The sequence below is a fragment of the Marmota monax genome, unplaced genomic scaffold (assembly GCF_021218885.2).
Source record: "Marmota monax isolate L192 unplaced genomic scaffold, Marmota_monax_Labrador192_F-V1.1 WCK01_AAM20220418_F8-fsc00504, whole genome shotgun sequence".
NCBI classification, from domain to species: Eukaryota; Metazoa; Chordata; class Mammalia; order Rodentia; family Sciuridae; genus Marmota; species Marmota monax.
This window is the reverse complement of record NW_026691959.1, coordinates 267,914-288,114: the sequence shown is the minus strand read 5'-3', so window position 1 is coordinate 288,114 and position 20,201 is coordinate 267,914.

Below are 20,201 nucleotides of genomic sequence, written 5' to 3'. Positions count from 1 at the left end.
TTCTAAATCTAGCCTGAACTCTAGCCCTATACCTAAAAAAATACCTTGTACTAGCCCTAACAATAATCCTTGCCCTAACCCAAACACTACCCCTACCCCTTGACCTAAACCTAGTCCTAATTCTTGCTATAACCCTATCTCTAACACTAACCTGAACACTGACCAGCCTTTATCAGTAAACCTACCTCTCAAACTGACACTAACTAAAAATATAAACCTAACACTAGTCGTAGCCATAACCCTAACCCTAAAACTAGCACTACTCATATCCCTAGTTTTTACATTACCCACAACCCTAACCCTAGGACTAAACCTAACACAAAACCTAGAGCTAAACCTAGGCATTAACGTAGCCCTAAGCATAACCCTAACCCTAACCTATCCCTAATCCTAACTTAACCCTAGCCTTTGTCCCAACCCTAGCTCAAAGCCTAACACTTACCATAAACATAAACATAGAAATATCTGTAAATCTAAATCTAACCCTAGCCCTAATCGTAACCTTAACTCTAGCCCTAACCCTAGCTCTAAACCTACAAAATACACTAAACCTAACCCTAAACCTATTGGCAACCCTAGTATTAACCCTAACCATAACCCTAACCCTAACCAGAAACATAAACCTAGACCTAACTCTAAACCTAACACTTGCTATAACCTTAACCATAGCTCAAAACCTAACCCTTACCATAAACCTAAGCATAAACATTGCTCTAAACTTAACCCTAAACTTAAATCTAACCCTAACCCTAAACCTCAACCTAAATCTAACCATATCCATTACACTAAACCTAACCCTAACCTTAATGATAATCCTAGCCCTAACCTTAACTCTAACCCTAAAACTACCGTAATTGTATCCCAAAGTTGAAGCATTCAAAAACACATTTACCCGAAAGTACTGTTGGAGACAACAGGGAAATATGCATGTTCTGAACTACCTCCCCAAATTATTTGGTCAGATTTCTTTGATACTGCACAAGATTCTTCTATTAGCTTTCCCTACTAGGCTCCCTTAATTTGGGACTTTTATGGTAAAGGTTCTCTAAACTGATTAGGGTTAGGTTTGTGGTTAGGGTAAGGGCTAAGTTTAAAAATAGTGTTAGGGTTAGAGTAATGTATCTTTGATACTGGGCAGGATTCATCTTTTACCTAGACTCTCAAAGTTCCCTGGTTTGGGTCTTCTCAGTTCAGTGGTTTGCTGTCAGGAACAGTTTGTATTTTAAGGTTTCACTTAATTTTGAACTATTTTGTTGAAGAGAAATGGAGCATGAAATCAAACAGGGTTGGTGCTAGCTGCTTGAAACTGCACACACTCAATCAGTTCTCTGTGGGCATTCTCTGTTTTTTCCTTGTGAATGTTGCCCTCAGCTGAAACATGCAAAGCAACTTTATCCCAGAGCACTTTTGGAGAACTAAAGGAAATATGCATATACTTAAACACTTCCCCTAATTATTTGCTCAGATTTCTTTGATATTGTGAAGGATTCATCTGTTAACTTGCCCCACTAGGCTCCCTTTGTTTGGGACTTGTATGATCAAAGCTTCTCTAAACAGGCTAGGGTGAACTGTAGGTTTAGGATTAAGGATAGATGTAGTGTTAGGTTTACAGTAGTTTTGTTCAAATTTCTTTGATACTAGGCAAGATTTATATTTACCTAGCTTTACTATGTTCCCCAGGTTTGGGCATTCTAGGTTCACTAGTTTGCTGTCAGTATTTCAGTTTTTATTTTAAGGTTTCACTTCATTTTGAACTATATGGGTAAATGGAAATGGAGCTGGAAATCAAACAGGGTTTTTGCTAGCTGCTTGAAACTTCACATACTCAATCAGTTCTCTGTGCGGACACTCTGGTTTTATCATTGTGAAAGTATCCCAAAGATGAGGCATGCAAAAACAACACTATGCAAGGACATTTTAGGAGACAACAGGGAAAATATGCATGTACTGAACTACCTCCCCCAATCATTTGGTCAGATTTCTTTCATACTGGGCAGAGTTCATCTGTTAGCTTTCCCCAATAGGCTCCTCATTTTTGAGACTCCTATGATCAAAAGTTCTAAACAGGTTAGGTTAGAGTTAGGTCTAGTATTAGGGTTAGAGTTTGTCTTGTTCAAATTTATTTGATACTGGTCAGGATATATTTTTACCTAGCCTTACTATGTTCCCCATATTTCTGCCTTCTCAGTTCAATTCTTTGCTGACAGGAACAATCTGTATTTTACGGATTCATATCATTTTTACCTACATGGGTAAATAGATATGGAGCTGGAATTCAAACAAGTTTGGTGCTAACTGCTTAAAACTTCACACATTCAATCAGTTCTCTGTGGGCACTCTCTGGTTTGTTCCTGTGTAATGAGCAATAAGCTGAAGCATGCAATACGAATTTATCTGAGAACACTTTAGGAGAAAACAGGGAAATATGCATGTACTGAAATAGCTCACCCAATTATTTTGTCAGATTTCTTTGAAACTGCCCATGATTCATCTGTAAGCTTGCCCCATAAGACTCCCCAATTTTGAAACTACTATGATCAAAGTTTCTCTAAACAGATTAGGTTTAGGGTTAGACTTAGTGTTAGGACTAGGTTTAGACCAGGTGTTAGGGTTATAGTTAGTTTTTTTTTTTTTTTTTAATTTCTATGATACTGGGCAGGATTCACCTTTATACTATTTTGACTATACTCCAAATGTTTGGGCCTCCTACGTAACAGGGTTTTCTCTCAGGAACAGTTTCAATTTTCATGTTTCTCTCCTTTTGCCATATAGGGGTGAATGGAAATGAAGCTGGAAATCAAACAGGGTTTGTGTTAGCTACTTGAAACTTCACACACTCAATCAGTTCTCAATGAATATTCTCTGGTTTTTTTCCTGGGAATTATCCCTAAGCTGAAGTAGAAAGAAACAGCTTTATCTCTGAGTGCTTTAGGAGCAGGCAAAATACAAAGTACTGAAAGAGGTTTGAATTTTTTGTTTTTTTTTGGTCAGTTTACTTTGATACTGTACAGGATTCATCTTTGACCAACCTTAGTAGGCTCCCCAAGTTTGGGCCTTCAAGTTTCAATGGTTCAGTGTCAGGAAGGTTTGAATTTTTAGTTTTCACTACATTATGGCCTATATGTGTGAATGGAAATGGAGCTGGTAATCAAACAGAGTTGGTGCTATCTGCATGAAACTTCACACACTAAATCACTTCTCTGTCGGCATGCTCTGGTTTGTTTCTTGTGAAAATACCTTAACCTGAAGCATGAAAAAAAAAATTATCCAAGAGCACATTAGGAGAAAACAGGGGAAATAAGCATGTACTGAAACACCTTCCCCAAATATTGATCAGAAGTTTTGATACTGGGCAGGATTCATCTGTTACCTTTCCTACTAGGCACCCCAAGTTTGGGACTATTATGATCAAGCTCTATAAACAGGAAGGGCTTAGTTTTAGGATTAGGGTTAGGGCTAGCGTTAGAACTAATGTTCGGGTTAGAGTTAGTTTTGTTCAAATTTCTTTGATACTGGTCAGGATTCATCTTTTACCTAGCATTACCATCCTTCCCAGGTAGGGCCCTAACACTAAAATAAACCATAGCCCTCATCCTAGCCCCAAACCTAGCCTTAATCATAACCCTAACCCTAATCATAGCCCTAATCCTAATTCTAACCCTCACCCTATCACAAAACCTTGATATAATGCCATTCCTTACCCTAAACCCTAACCCTAACCCTAACCCTAATGCTAGGCCTAAGGTGAACACTAACTTTAGCACTAATTCTAGCCCTAATTTAACCCTATCCCTAACCGTAACCCTAACCCTAGCCCTAAGACTAACTCTAACTCTCACACTAGCCCTATCTCTACTTCTAATCCTATCCATTACTGTAAACCTAACCCTAGTCCTAACCCTAGTCCTAAACATAGCAATAACCATTGCCTAATCTTTATTTCTAGTACTAACCCTAGATCTAACCCTAACTCTAAATCTAACCCTAAACCTAAGCCTAAGCCTAACATTAACAATAACCCTAGCCCTAATGCTAATCATAAAAATAGTACTAACCCTAACCTTTGCAGTAAAACAAACCTGAGCAATAGCCCTAACCCTAAACCTTAACTTAAACCAAACCTTAACACTACACCTAGACCTAACTCTAGCCCTAATTTGAGTCCTAATCTTAACCTTGATAATAACCCTAACTCTGACTCATATCCTAACAATCACCCTAGCTCTAAACACCACCCTAACCCTAAAACAAACCCTTACAGTAACCCTAGCCTTAATTCGAGTCCTAACCCTAACCCTAAAAGTAAACTTGACCCTGACTATTAACCTAATGCTAACACAGCTCTAAATTACATGCTAACAGGAAACCTAATCCTAACACTAGATGTTTAACCCCTAACCATCACCCTAAAACTAACCCTAAAAACCATAGTTTTTACATTAGTCATTGTTCTAACCCTGGCCTTAATCCTAACACAAAAACTAGCCCTAATCTGAGCCATAAAGCTTGCTTTAACCACAACCCTAGCCCTAATCCTACCTCTAACAATATCCCTTACCCTATTCCAAACCCTAAACCTAATGCTAATCCTAATTGTAATCCTAATCCTAATCTTTAACCTAACCCAAACCCTAAACCTACTAATAAAGTTAGGGTTTGGGTTAGGTTAAGGATTAGTATTAGGATTAGGTTAGAACTAATTCTAAAACTAACCCAAACTCTAACCCTAGTCCTCATTCTAGCTGTACTCATTAACCAAACCCTAACCCTAACCCTGACCCTTATTCAACCCTAACAGTAATCATAGGTCTAAACTTGAACCTAACCCTAAATCGAACCCTTACACTAGCCCTAGACCTAAACCTAATCCTAATCTATCCATAACTCCCTGCCTAGACCTAAAGACAAACCTAGCCCTAGCCCTAATAATAACTCTTAGCCTAAAGCCAAAAACTGACCTTTCCCCTAATCTTAATCCTGGTCCTAATACTGGCTTTCACATTAACCATAACCCTAAACTGAACACTGACCCTGACACCAACACTAACCCTAGCTCTAAACATCACCCTAACCCTAAAACTAACTCTAAAACTATACTTAGGTATAACATTAACCCTAAAACTAGCCTTATCATAGCAAAGTTCTTACATTTGCCATAGCCCAAACCTATTTCAAATCCTAGACGTAACCCTATCCCTACCCTAGCTTTGACCCTAAAGCTAACCATAACCCTAACTTTAGCCTTAATCCTAAGCATAATACTAGCCCTATCACTAGGTCTAAGCCTATCCATTGCCCTGATAATCCTAACGCGTCTGATAACCCTAGGCCGAACGCTAATCCTATTCTTAACCATAACCCTATCCATTATCTTCACCTAACCTGAACTCTAAACCTAAAACTATCATTAACCTATACCTAACATTAATGATAACTTGAGCTTTATCCCTAAACCTTAATTTAATAAAAACCGTAACCCTGACCCTAAACCTAATAATACCCATAATTCTAAACCTGACCTTAACAAGAAACCTGAACCTTACAATAGATATAAACCTATCCCTACAACTCTCCCTAACTGTAACCCTAGACCTGACATTAGCCGTCGCTCTAATCCAAGTCCTAATCCTAACACAAAACTTAGCCCACATTCCAGCCATATACCTCACCTTAATCTTAAACCTATCTCTAAAAATAAGCCTAAATCTAATTCTCAACTGAGTCCTAAAAGTAGCTATAATCCCATACCTTAACCTAAACCTAACCCTAACCCTAATATTAAACCTAGCCCTAAATCTAGGCCTACCCCTAACAATAACCCTAGTCCTAATCTCAGCCCTAATTTAGCCCTATCCATAAGTCATCCCTAACCCTAGCCCAAAGACTAACTCAAACTCTCACGCTAGCCTTATAGCTAGTTCTAAACATATCCCTCACCATAACCCTATACCTAGCCCTAAACTTCGCCCTAATCCTAGCCCTATCCTTACCACTAGTTCAAAGCCTAGATCTAACCCTAACTTTAAATCTAACCCTAAACCTAAGCCTAAACCTCACACTAACACAAGCCCTAATCCTAAAATTAATCATAAAACTAGCCCTAACTCTATCCCTAGACCTAAAACAAAACCGAATCATAACCCTAACCTTAACACTTAACCTAAACCAAACCCTAATCCTACACCTAGCCTTAAACTTATCTCTAATTCAAGTCCTAACCCTAACATGAAAACTAATCTGGATTCTGACTCTGACCCTAACATTAAACCTAGCTCTAAACATCAACATAACCATAAACTTAACCCTAACAGTAGACTTAGCCCTAATCCTGACCCTATCACTAATTATAACCATCACCCTAGCAATAAAACTAGCTGTACTCCCAACCCTTACCCTAAACCTAATCCTAACCCTAAACCTAACAATAAACCTAGCCCTAACCCTAGGCCTAACCCTAACACTAACACTTGCCCTAAGACTAATTCTCGCCCTAGCGTTATACCAAGTTCTAAACCAATCCCTTACCATCACCTTAACCCTAGCCCTATCCTTCACCCTAGCTCAAACCCTAGATCTAAACCTAACTCTAAATTTAAACCTAAACCTAAGCCTAAACCTCACACTAACACTAGCCCTAACCCTAACACTAATCCTAAAACTAGCGCTAACTCTACCCCTAGCCCTAAAACAAAACCGAGTCATAGCACTAATCCTAACCCTTAACCTAAACCAAACCATAACCTTATACCTCGCCCTAACCATATCTCTAATTCCAGTTCTAAATCTAACCTGAAAAGGAATATGGAAAATGACTTTGACCCTAACACTAAATCTAGCTCTAAATATTGTCATAACCATAAACCTAACCCTAACACTAGACCTAGCACTAAACCTAACATTATAACTAGTGCTACTCATAACCCTAATTCGTACATTACCCGTAGCCTTAACCCAAGCCCTAACCTAACCCAAAACCTAGCCTTAATCGGAGACCTAAATCTAGATTTACCCTAAACTTAAACCTAACCCTAACCTAAAAAAAGCCCTAATCCTATATATATCCCTAGCCCTAATCTTAGGTCTAACCCTATCCATCACCCTAATGATAACCCTAACCCTTATGCTAAACATTAGGCCTAACATTAACCCTATGCATTACACTAAACCACATCTAAACCCTAAAACTAACTCTGTCATTAACCGTAACCCTAAACCTAATGCTAATTCAAGCCCTAAACCTTATCTCTAACATAAACCAAACCCTAAACTTTTACCTGATCCTAATAATAACCCTAGCTATAAACCTAACTCTTACACTAAACCTAACCCTTACACTGGACCAAGCCCTAAACCTAACAGTAATCTATCTTAGCAAATTGGAGGAGAACTGTAATGAATAGACAGGGGTAATTTATGGAAGAATGTATAAATTCAAATTCCTTATCTGTATTCATAAAATTACCCTATGTATAAATAGTAAAATTTTGGAGGTTGCAAGTGGGATAGAGGGAGGAAGAAAAAAGAAAATAAAATAAGAAAGAAAGAGAGTGAGAATGAAAATAATATAAAATAAAGGAGGGTGAGATAGGTCTATGCAATTCCTCTTTATTAAATAATTCTGGTAATTCAGTTATTAAAGTCCAATTTCATGCAAAGTTCTTGGTTTCATGTATTTTGAGATTGTGGGGGCCAGAGTGGGAAGGGTAGAAGAGAATAGATGAGAAGAGCGAGAATAGAAAAGTCTCTCAGAACTCTGTTTTCTTCCAGTAGGTGGAGTTGTCTATTCCTAGCTTGAGTCTCTGTGCTAAGGGTGGTGGAGGTAGCCAGTTTGAGAGGGCTTGAGCTTTTACCTGGAGCCTTCCTACTCTTAGTCTCTGAGTTGGAAACCAGGTACCTGTAGTTGCTGTTCTGCATTGATAGCTACGCCCCCCCCCCAAAAAAAAAAAAAAAAAAAAAAAAAAAAGCTTGTGAGAAAAATCTTGAGTTATCACAGCTGGAGATATGGGAGTGACTTAAGACCATGTACAGAGCTTCGCCTGGTGACCCACAAGCAAACCCTCTGTGTTCTGTGCCACCTATCCTCTGCATTCTCTTATCAGGTTACGGTTAGGGTTAGTTTTAGGGTGAGCATTAGCACTAGTATTAGAGCGAATGTTAGTGTTAGAGTTAGTTTTGTTCAAATTTCTTTGATATTGGGCAGGAGTCATCATTTACATAGCCTTACTATATTCACCAGTTTGGGGCCTTCTTGGTTGAAGATTAACTGTGAGGAACAGTTTGAGTTTTAAGGTTTTACTTCATTTGAACCTATACAGATAAATGGAAATGGAGCTAGAAATCAAACAGGGTTTGTGCTAGCTGCTTGAAACTTCACACACTCAATCTGTTCTCTGTGGGCACTCTATGGTTTCTTCCTTGTAAAAGTAGTTCTAAGCACAGTATGCAAAAACAACTTTATCCAAGAGCACTTTATGAGAAATCAGGGAAATATGCATGTCCTGAACTACCTCCCCCCAATTATTTTGTCAGATTTGTTTGATTCTGCACAGCATTCATCTACTAGCTTGCTGCCCTGGGTTACCCAAGTTTGGAACTTGTATGATCAAAGCTCTATAAACAGGATAGGTTTAGGGTTAGTGTTAGATTTAGGACTAGAGTTAGAACTAGTGTTAGGGTTAGAGTTATTTTTGTTCAAATTTCTTTGATACTGGGCAGGATTTCTCTTTTACCTAGCCTTAGTATGTCCCCCAGTTTTGGGCCTTCTAATTTCAATTGTTCACTGTCAGGAACAGTTTGTATTTTAAAGTTTCATTTCATGTTGTCCTATATGGGTAAATGGGAATGGAGCTGGTAATGAAACAGGGTTGGTGATAGCTGCTTGAAATTTCACACACTCAATCAGTTCTCTGTGGGCACTCTCTGGTTTCTTCCTAGTGAGAGTTTTCCAAAGCCATGACAAGGAAAAGAACATTATCCAAGAGCACTTTAGGAAAAATACATGGGAAATAGGCATGTAATGAAACACCTCCCCCAGTTATTTTATCAGATTTTTTTTTATACTGGGCAGGATTCATCTGTTACCTTGCCCTACTAGGCACCCCAAGTTTGGGTCTTCTATGATCAAAGGTTCTCTAAACAGGTTAGGGTTAGAGTTAGGGATAGGTTTAGGGCTAGGTTTAGAATTAGTGTTGGGGTTAGAGGTAGTTTTGTTCAAATTTCTTTGATACCAAAGAGGATTCATCTTTTACCTAGCCTTACTATATTCCCGATGTTTGGGCCTTCTCGGTTCATGGTTCGCTGTCAGAACAGTTTGCGATTTAAGGTTTCACTTCATCTTGACTTATATGTGTAATTGGAAATGGAGCTGGATAACAAACAGGGTTGGTGTTAGCTGCTTGAATCTTCACACGCTCAATCAGTTCTCTGTGGGCACTCTCTGATTTGTTCCTTTTGAATGTAGCCCTATGCTGAAGCATGCAAAGCATAGGTTTAGGGTGAGGGCGATGTATAGGGCTAGGTTGAGTGTTAGGGTCAGAGCCAGTGTAAAGGCTAGTTTTAGGGTTAGGGCTAAAGTTATGGCTAGGTGTTGTGTTATGGTTTGGTTTAAGTTAAGGTTTAGGGTTTGGGCTATGGCTTGGTTTTGTTTTAGGGCTAGGGCTAGTGTTAGGGCTAGATTTTTGATTAGTGTTAGAATTAGGGCTAGTGTTAGGATGAGGTTTAGGATTAGGGTTAGGGTTAGATTTAGATTTAGGTTTAGATCTAGGATTAGGGTTAGTGCTAGGTTAGCGTTCTGGAAGGGATAGTGTTAGAACTAAGGATACGGCTAGGAAGAGAGTTAGTTTTAGACTTAGTACCAGGCTTAGGTTGGGGTTAGGGTTACAGCTAAATTAGGGCTAGGATTATGGCTAGGGTTAGTGTTAGGGTTAGGCCTAGGGGTAGGGATAGGTTTAGGGTTAGCATTGGGGTCAAGTTTAAGTTTAGGGGAATGGGTGGTGTTATAGCTAGCTTTAGGTCTGGATTCAGGGTTAGAATTAGGGTTAGTGTTCAAGGTAGGATTAAGGTAGGTTTAGGGCTAGAGGGATGGCTAGGGTTTCTGTTAGATTTAGGGCTAGGACTAGGGCTAGGACTAATGTCAGGTCTAGGGTTATGGTTAGGGATAGTTTTAGGAATAGATTTTGCGTAGTTCTAGTGTGTTAAGTTCAGTGTAAGGTTCAGGTTTAGAGCTAGGGGTTTTATTAGGATTAGAGTCAGGGTTGGCATTTGACTTAGTTTAAAGTTTACGGTTAAGGCTTGAATTAGTGGTTGGTTTATGTTTAGGGTTCGGGTAATGGATATGGTTAGGTTTAGATTTCAGTTAAGGTTTAAGGTAAAGAATGGGTTAGGTTTATTGATATGGTTAGGATTAGCATTAGGGTTAGGGTTATGTTTAGTTTAATGGATAGATTTAAAGCTCAGGTTAGGGCTTGGTTATGGTTTGGATTAAGTCTAGGATTAGGGTTAGTTTTAGGGATATGAATAGCTTTTGGTTTAGGGTAATTATTAAGGTTAGAGAAAGTGTTAGGATTACATCTGGGTTATGGTTAGGTTAGAGTAAAGATTAATGTTTGAGCTAATGTTAGAGCTAGGGCGAGGGTTAAGTTTGCGTTTAGGTCTAGGGTTATGTTTAAGGTTATGGTTTGGTTTAGGGTTAGGGTTATGGCTAGGGTTTTAATTAGGGTTAGGTTTAAGTTTATGGTAATGGATAATATTAGTAGTAGAGTTAGGGTTAGGGTTAGGGTATGGGTTAGGGCTAGTGTTATGATTAGGTTTAGTGTAAGGCTTAATGTTTCAGGTAAATTTAGGCCTATTGCAAAGGTTAGCTTTTGGGTTAGGTCTAGGGTTACATTTATGTTTAACATTAGGTTTAGTGTTAGGGATAGGGTTATAATTCGGGTTAGTGTAAGGGTAATGGATAGGGTTAGATCTAAAGTTTGGGCTAGGTTAAAGTTAGGATTAGAGCTACGATTTTGGTTAGGGTTTAGGATGGGTCTTGTGTTATGTTTAGTGAAAGGGTTTTAATTTATCCAGGGTTAGGTCTACGGCATGGGTTAGTGTTAGGGTTAGTGTTAAGGGTATGATTAGGGATAGGGTTATACTTAGGACTAAGTTTAGGCCTAGGATTAGGGCTAGGTTTTATGTTAGGTTTTGGGCTAGTGTTAGAACTATGGGTAACATAAGAGCTAGGGTTATGTTTAGGGCTAGTTTTAGTGTTAGGGTTATATCTACTTCTAGTGTTAGGTCTAGGTTTTGGGTTAGGGTCAGGTTTTGAGCTAGATTTAGTGTTAGGGTAAGGGTCAGTGTTCGAGATAGGGTTAGGGTTAGGGTTATAGCCCAAATCAGGATTCGGTTTAGGTCTAGGCATATGGTTAGTTTTTGGTTTAGGTTAAGGGTTATTGTGAGGGCTATAGCTAGGTTTTTTTTAGGTCTAGGGCTAGAGTTATAGCTATTTTTATGAATAGCTTTAGGTCTAGGGCTACTGTTAGGGTTAAATATAGATATAGGCTTACATGTAGGGCTAGTGTTGGGGTTTGGTTTAGGGATAGGGTCAGGTTTAGACCCAGGGTTAGTGTTAGGGTCAGAATAAGCATCAGGGTTAGAATTGGAGCAAGAATGAGGGCCAGGGTTAAAACTAGTAATATGGTTAGAGTATAAGTTGGGCTAAGGATTAGGGTTGGTATTAGGGTTTGCATTTGGGTTAGGGTTTGGCTTTGGGTAAGGGAAAGTGTTAGGGCTAGGGTTAGGGTATGGGCTAGTGTGAGGGTTAAGATTTGGGTTAAATCTCTGGTGAGGGCTTAAATTATGGGTAGGATTTGTGTTAGGGTTAGGGGTAGGGTTAGGATAATGACTAATGTATGAACTAGGGTTATGATTAGGGCTAGTTTATGGTTAGGATTAAAGCTAGTTCTAGTGTGTGGCTGAATTTAAGGTTAGGGAAATGTTTACAGCTAGGATTAGTATTAGTGTCAGAGTCAGGTTCAGGGTTAGTTTTAGAGTTAGGTTTAGGGCTAATTGTAGGGTTAGAGCTTGGTTAAGAACAAGGGTTAATGTTAGGGCTATGGCTTGGTTTTGTTTTATGACTAGGGCTGGCGTAGTTCAAATTTTAGGATTAGCATTATTGTTAGGACTATGTTAGAGGTTAGTTTAGGCTTAAGTTTGCAGTTAAATTTAGAGTTTGGTTTATATTGAGAGTTAGGATTAGGGCTAGGACTAAGGATAGAACTAGCGATAGGGCTAGGACAAGAGTTAGACTTAGCGCTAAGTCTAGGCTTTGGATAGGACTAAACTAGGGCTAGGATTAGTGCTAGGCTTAGTGTTATTGTTAGGCCTAGGGTTAGGGTGATGGGTTAGGGTTAGGTTTAGGGTTATGGTTAGGTTTAAGGTAAGGAATGGGATTATAGCTAGGTTTAGGGCTAGGGCAAGGTTTAGAATTAGGGTTAAAACTTGGGTTATGGTTTGGGTTAGGGCTAGGGCTAATTTCAAGTCCAGCATTATTGTTAAAGATAAATTTAGGGTTAGGTTTATGGCTGCATCAAGTGTAATGGTAGGTTTAAGGTGAGGGTCAGGTTTAGAGCTAAGGGTATTATTAGGGTCAGGATCATTATTCATGTTTGGGATAGGTTAAGGTTTTATGGTAGGGGTCAAATTAGCATTAGGGTAAAAATTAGGTTACTGGTAGGTTTAGGTTTAGGTTTCAGGTTAGGTTTAGGGTAATTAATAGATTTATGAATAGGGATAGGTTTATGTTTAAGCCTAGAGTTAGCATTAAGGTTAGGGTTAGGGTTAGGGTAATGGCTAGGGTTAGAGGTAACCTTATGGCTAGGGTTATGTTTAAAATTAGTGCTAGTGTTATGGTTAAGTTTAGGGTTAGGGTTAAATCTACAGTGAGGGCAGAGATTCTGGCTAGGTTTTGTGTTAATTTAAGGCTAGGATTAGTGTTACGTTTAATATCAGTACTACGGTTATGATTAAGGCTAGTTTTATGGTTAGGGTTAGGCTTAGTCTAGTGTTAGATTTAGGGTTAGCGTTAGAGTGATGTTTAGAGCTAGGTTTAGGGTTAGGTCAGGGTCAGGGTTAGTTTAATTTTTCGGATTAAAACTCAAATTATGGCTAAGGTTAGGGCCAGGTGTAGGGTTAAGGTTTGGTTTAGGTTAAGGGTTAGGGTTATGCCATGGCTTGGTTTTGTATTACGGCTAGGGCTAGAGATAGGACTGGTTTTAGGATTAGCATTGGGGTTAGAGTTAGGGCTAGTGTTAGGTTTAGGTTTAGGCTTATTTTTAGGGTTAGATTTAGATTTAAAGTTACATCTAGGGTTAGGGCAAGGGTTAATAAAAAGTCCAGGGTTAGGCCTAGGGTTAGAGCTAGGATTAGGGTTCCAGTAAGGGATAGGTTTAGAACTAGTTTTAGGGCAAGGTGAGAGTTAGACTTAGTCTTAGGTCTAGGTTAGAATTAGGGTGAGGGATACAGTTAGGGTTATGGTTATGTTTAGGTTTATGGTAAGGGTTAGGTTTTGAGCTAGGGTTAGGTTTATAGCAAGTGTCAGGTTTAGGGTTAGATCTAGGTTTAGTTTTCTGGTTAGGGTTAGGGTTAAGGGTAGTGTTACCAATAGGTTTAGGGTTAGGTTTAGTGTATTTTGTATGTTTAAGGCTAAGGTTAGGGCTAGGGTTATGGTTCAGATTAGGGCTAGGGTTAGGGTTAGATATATGGATATTTCTAAGTTTATGTTTATGGTATTTGTGAGGCTTTCAGCTAGGGTTGGGACTAAGGCTGGGGTTAAGTTAGGATGAAGGCTAGGGTTAGGGTTATGGTTATGCTTAGGGCTACGTTGAGGCCTAGGATTAGCTCTATGTTTTGTGTTATGTTTAGGCCTAGGGTTAGGGTTGTGGGTAATGTAAGAGCTAGGGATATGAGTAAGGCTAGTTTTGGGGTTAGGTTTATGGCTACGTTAAGTGTTAAGAATAGAGTTAGGTTTATAGCCAGAATTAGGACTAGGTTTAGGTCTAGGGGTCGGGTTAGTGTTTGGATTAGGGTAAGGGTTATTGATAGGGCTACAAATAGTTTTTTTTTTTTTTTTTTTTTTTAGATCTAGGTCTAGAGTTCAGGCTAGATTTAGAATTAGATTTAGGTCTAAGGCTAGTGGTAGAGTTAGGTTTAGGAATAAGTTTATCGGTAGTTCCAGTATTAGAGTTTTGTCTAGGGTAAGGGTAAGGTTTAGACCTAAATTTAGTGTTAGGGTCAGAACAAGTGTCAGGGTTAGCATTAGAGTTTGGGATAGAATTAGAGATAAAATGAGGGCTAGGGTCAGAACTATTAATGGGATTAGGATTTTGGTTGTCTAAGGATTAGAAATAGGTCTAGGGTTATCACTAGGGTTAAGGTTTTGTTTAGGGTAAGGGATAAGGTTAGAGCTAGGGTTAGAGTTAGGGTTAGGGTTAAAGCTAGGTTTAGATCTTGGATTAGGGCTTGTTTTTGTGATAGGGTTAGGGCTAGTTTTAGGGCATGGCTAATGTTAGAACTATTGTTAGTTTTAGGGTTAGGGTTAGGGGTAGGTCTAGTGTTAGGGTTAGGTTTAAGGTTAGGATGATATTTAGAGCTAGGGTTAGTGTTAGGATATGAGTCACGGTCAGGGTTAGGGATAGGACTCGAATTAGCAATTGGGTTTCTGTTAGATTTTTGCTTTAAGGTTAGGATGGGTTCTAGAGCTAGGGTGAGCATTAGAATATCAGTCTGTTTTAGGGTTAGATTTAAGGTTAAGGTTATGTGTGGAATTTAGTGCTAGGGTTAGGTCTAGATGTAATTTTAGAGTGTTTTAAGTTAAGGTTTAGGTTTAGGGCCATTGCTCAGTTTTCTTTTACTACAAGGGTTAGGGTTAGGGGTAGTTTTATGATTAACATTAGAGTTAGGGCTAGTGTAGTGTTAGGCTTAGGCTTTCCTTTAGGATGAGATTAAGAGTTAGGGTTAAAAATATGGTTAGGGCAATGACTAAGGATAGGGCAAGCATTAGTGCTAGGTTTATGGCTAGTTTTGTGGTTATGGTAGGGAATAGGTTTAGAATTAGGGATACGGCTAGTGTGAGACTTTGAGTTAGTCTTAGTGCTAGGTTTATTGTTAGGTTTAATTATAAGGTTACCAGTAGGGCCAGTTTTAGGGTTTGCTCTATGCTTAGGTTCAGGTTTAGACTTAGGGTTATTGTTTGTGTCAGAATAAGGGTCAGCGTTAGCGTTACGGTTTGGAATAATATTAGAGCTAGAAAGAGGGCTAGTCAGGACTATAAAAAGTGGTCAAATTTTGGTTAGGCTAATAATTAGGAATAGTTCTAGGGTTACCATTAGGGTTAGAGTTTGCTTAGGGTAAAGGATAGGGAGAGAGCTAGGTTTAGGGTTAGGTTTAGTGTTAAAGCTATGTTTAGAGCTTTAATTACAGCAAGATTTTGTTGTAGGGTTAGGGCTAGGGTTAGGGCAATGGCTAATGTAAGAACTAGGGTTACCGTTAGGGTTAGTTTTAGGGTAGGTATAAGGGTAAGACTAGTGTTAGGGTTAGGTTTAAGGTTAGAGTGATATTTAGAGCTAGGGTTAGTGTTAGGGTATGAATGAGGGTCAGAGTTAGGGTTAGGACTGGAATTAGGGATAGGGTTACTGGTAGGTTTTGGTTTAAGGTTAGGATGGGGTCTAGAGCTAGGGTGTGCATTAGGATATGAGTCTGTAAGGTTTACTTTTAAGGTTAGGGTTAGGAGTCGAATTTAAGGCTAGGGTTAGGTGTAGTTGTAGTGTTACTTTGGTTTAAGTTAAGGTTTAGGGTTAGGGCTATTGCTTGGTTTGGTTTTACTGCTAGGGTTAGCATTAGAGCTAATTTCATGATTAGCATTAGGTTTAGGGCTAGTGTTAGTGGTAAGCTTAAGCTTAGGTTTAGGATTAGATTTAGATTTAGGGTTATATCTAGGTTTAGGGTTATGACTGATGATAGGGCAATGGTTAGTGCTAGGGTTAGATTATGGTATGTAATAGGGTTAAAACTAGGGATACGGCTAGTGTGAGTTAGAGTTAGTCTCAGGGATTTTGTTAGGGAAATGGATAAATTAGTGCTAGGATTAGGCCTATGGTTAGTTTTCAGCTTAAATATAGAATAGGATCTGAGTTAGTATTAAGTTTAGGTTAAGGGATAATGTTATAGCTAGGTTTAGGGGTAGGGTGATATTTAGAATTAGAATTAGAACTTTGGTTATGGTTAGGGTTATGATTAAGGCTAGGTTTATTGCTGGGTTGAGGGCTAATGTTTGTTTTAGGGTTAGGGCCAGGATTTGGGGTATGGCTAATTTCAGGTCTAGAATTATGTTTAAAGATTATTTTATGTTTAGGGTTATGGCTAGGTCTAGTGTAAGGGTTAGGGTTAGGGGTAGGGTCAGGTTTAGGGCTAGGGGTATTTTTTATGGACAAGGTCTGGGTTAAGTTTTGGGATAGGTTAAGGTCTAAATTTAGGGATTAAATTAGCGTTAGGGTGAAGGTTACAGTATTGATAGGGTTAGTATTAGGGCCCAGGTTAGGTTTAGGTTTATGGATAGAAATAGGATTACAGATAGCATTAGATTTAGACCTAGGGTTAGCATTAGGGGTAGGGTTATGTTCATGGAAATGGATAGGGTTAAACTAGGGTTAGGGCTAGGGTTATGGTTATGATTTGGGCTAAGTTTAGGATTAGGGCTTGGGTTAGGTTTAAAGCTCAGGATAGGGCTCAGATTATGGCTAGATTTTAGGTTAAGTTAGTGCTATGCTTAGGGTTATGGCTAATGTAAGTACCAGAGTTATATTTAGGGCTAATTATAGGGTTAAGATTTGGGCTTATTTGAGTTTTAGGGTTAGGTTTAAGGTCAGGGTGATGTTTAGAGCCAGGGTTAATATTAGTGTCAGAGTCAGGGTCAGAATTAGTTTTAGGGTTTGGCTTAAAACTCGCATTATGTCTAGGGTTAGGGGTAGGTGTATGGTTAGGGTTTCTTTATTTTAAGGATTAGTGTTAGAGCTATGGCTCAGTTTTGTTTTAGGCTAGGGCTAGGGTTAGGGCTAGTTTTAGGAGTAGTGTTAGGCTTAGGGCTAGTGTTTGGGTTAGGCTTGGGCTTCTGACTAGGGTTAGATTTAGAGATAGGTGTTGATATAAGGTTAGTGTTAGGGCTAAGGATAGGGCAAGGGTTAGGACAATGGTTAGGGCTACGGTTATGTTTATGGTAAGGAATATATTTAGAACCAGTGATAGGGCTAGAGTGAGAGTTAGAGTTCATCTTATGGCTAGGTTTAGGGTTATGGTTACAGATAGGGCAAAAATTAGGGTTAGGCTTAGTGTTAGGTTTAGGCCTAGGTTTAGCGTTAGAGTTTGGCTTAGGTTTAGTTTAAAGGAATGGGTTATAGCAACATTGAGGCCTTGGTGAGGGTAGTATTAGGCTAAGGGCCAGGGTTAGGGTTAAGGTTATAATTAAGGCTAGGGTTTAGGGCTAGAATGAGGGCTAGTGTTTGTATTAGGTTTAGGTAGTATTAGGTCTAGGGCTAATGTTGGGTCTAGGGTTACAATTAGGGATACATTTAGTGTTAGGTTTATGGCTTGGTCCAGTGTAAGGGTTAGGTTTATGGTAAGGGTCAGTTTTAGAGCTAGGGTTATTATTTGTGTGAGAATCAAGGTTATGGTTTGGGTTAAGTTAGGGTTTAAGTTTAGTGCTCAAATTGTCATTAGATTCATGGTTAGGCTAAAGACTTGGTTAGGTTTAGAATTTAGTTGTGGTTTAGTGTAATGGGTAGGGTTAGGGTTAGGCCTAGGGTAGCAGAAGGGTTAGGGTTATCATTAGGGTAATGGATAGAGTTAGACATAAGTTTAGGGACAAGGTTATATATAGAATTGGGGCTTTTGTTTGGGTTAGTGTTAGGTTTAAGTTAAGGGTTAAAGCTAGGATAAGGACTCTGATTAAGGCTAGGTTTTGGGTTAGGTTAGGGCTAGGGTTAATACTATTTCTAATGTACAAAGTAAGGTTATGATTAGCGCTAGTTATAAGGTCAGGGTTAAGGCTAGCTCTAGTGTTAGGGGTTAGATTTATGGTTACAATGATTTTAGAGCTAGGTTTAGTGTTACGGTCAGAGTCAGGGTCAGGGTTAGTTTTCAGGTTAGGACTAGAATTAGGTATAGGGTGTTAGATAGGGTTAGGGCTAGGTGTAAGGTTAGGATTTGGTTTAGGTTAAGGGTTAAGATTAGGGCTATAACTCGGTTTTGTTTTAGGGCTAGGGCTAGGTTTAGGGCTAAAACTAGGTCTAGGTTTAGGGTGATGGTAAGGGAAATGTTTAAAAATACCCTATAGGTCTAAGGCAAGAGTGATAGTTAGTCTTAGGCTAGGGTTATATTTCGTGTTAGGGATAGGGCTAAGTTAGGTCTGGAATTAGGGCTAGTGTTAATGTTAGAGTTAGGCCTAGTGTTAGGGCTAGGTTTAGTGTTAGAGTTTGGATTAGGGTTAAGTTTTGGGTAAGGGATGTGTTTATACCTAGTTTTAGGGCTAGGGTGAGGGTTAGAATTAGGGTTACGGTTAGGGTTAGGGTTATGATGAAGGCGAGGTTTATGTCTAGGATGTGGGTTAAGGTTTGTGTTAGGGTTAGGACTATGATTAGAGCTAGGGCTATTGTCAGGTCTAGGGTTAGAGTTTTAGTGTTAGGTTTATATCTTGGTCTATTATAAGGATTAGGTTTATGGTTAGGGTCAGGTTTAGAGCTAGGGGTATTATTAGGGTCAGGGTTAGGGTTTAAGTTAGGTTATGGTTTGTGTTTAGGGCTCGAATTATCATTAGGTTTAGTGATAGGTTAACGATAGTTTTAGATTTAGGGTTCAAGTTAGGTGTAGGGAAATGGATATGATTTGGGATGGGCATAGGATTACGGTTTGGTCTAGGTTTAGCATAAGGTTTAGAGTTATCCTTAGGGGAATGGATAGGGTTAGAGCTAGGGTTAGGGCTAGGTTTATGCTTAGGATTGTATCTAAGTTTAGGCTTAGTCTTAGGGTTAGGGCTATGGTTAGCTTTAGGGTTAAAATTAGGGTAGGGATTGGATTAGGGCTAAGTTTTTCAATAGGTTATGGCTATGGGTAAATTAAGAACTTGTTATGATAAGGGATAGTTTTAGAGTTAGTGTTAGGGCTAGGTATAATTTCAGGGTTAGGGTGATGTCTAGAGCTAGTTTTAATATCAGGGTCAGTGTTCAGACTAGGATTACGGTTAGAATTAAAACCAGAATTAGGACTAGGGTTAGGTCTATGTGAAGATTTAGTGTTTGGCTTAGGCTAAGGGTTATTACTAGTCCTAGGTCTAGGTTTTTCTTGAGGTCTAGGGCTAGATATATGACTAGATTCAGTATTAGGTTTAGGTCTAGGACTAGTGTTAGAGTTTGGTTTAGGGTTAGGTTCAGGTTTAGACCTACGATTAGTGTTAGGGTCAGAATAAGGGTCAGGGTTAGGGTAAGGGTTTGGGTTATGGTTAGAGCTAGAATGAGGGCTAGAGTTAGGACTAGTAATAAGATTAAGTTTTGGGTTAGTTTAAGGATTAGTGTTAGAATTAGGATTAGATTTAGTGTTAGGGTTTAGCTTAGGGTAAGGGATAGAGTTAGAGGTAGTATTAGGTCTAGGGTTAGGGTTAAAGCTAGGTTTAGAGCTCAGATTAGGGCTAGTTTTTGTGTTGGAATTAGGGCTAGGGTTAGCATAACAGCTAATGTAAGAACTAAGGTTAAAATTAGGGTTAATTTTAGGGTTATGATTAGGGGTTAGACCTCTAGTGTTAGGATTACTTTTAAGGTTAGGGTGATATTTATAGCTAGTTTTAGTGTTAGGTTAGTAGTCAGGGTCAGGGTTAGTTTTAAGGTTAAGGTTAGGACTCAAATTACAGCTAGGGTTACTATAAGTGTTTGGTTTAAGGTTAGGATGGTGTTTAGAGCTAGGGTGACTGTTAGGATATGAGTCAGAATCAGGGTTAGTATTCAGGTTAAGGTTAGGACTTGAATTAGAGCTAAAGTTAGGTCTAGGTGTAGTATTAGGATTTGGTTAAAGTTAAGGTTTAGTATTAGGGATATTGCTTGCTTTTGATTTACTTCTAGGGTCAGGGTGAGGGCTAGTTTTATGAGTAGTGTTAGGGTTAGGGCTAGTATTTATGTTAG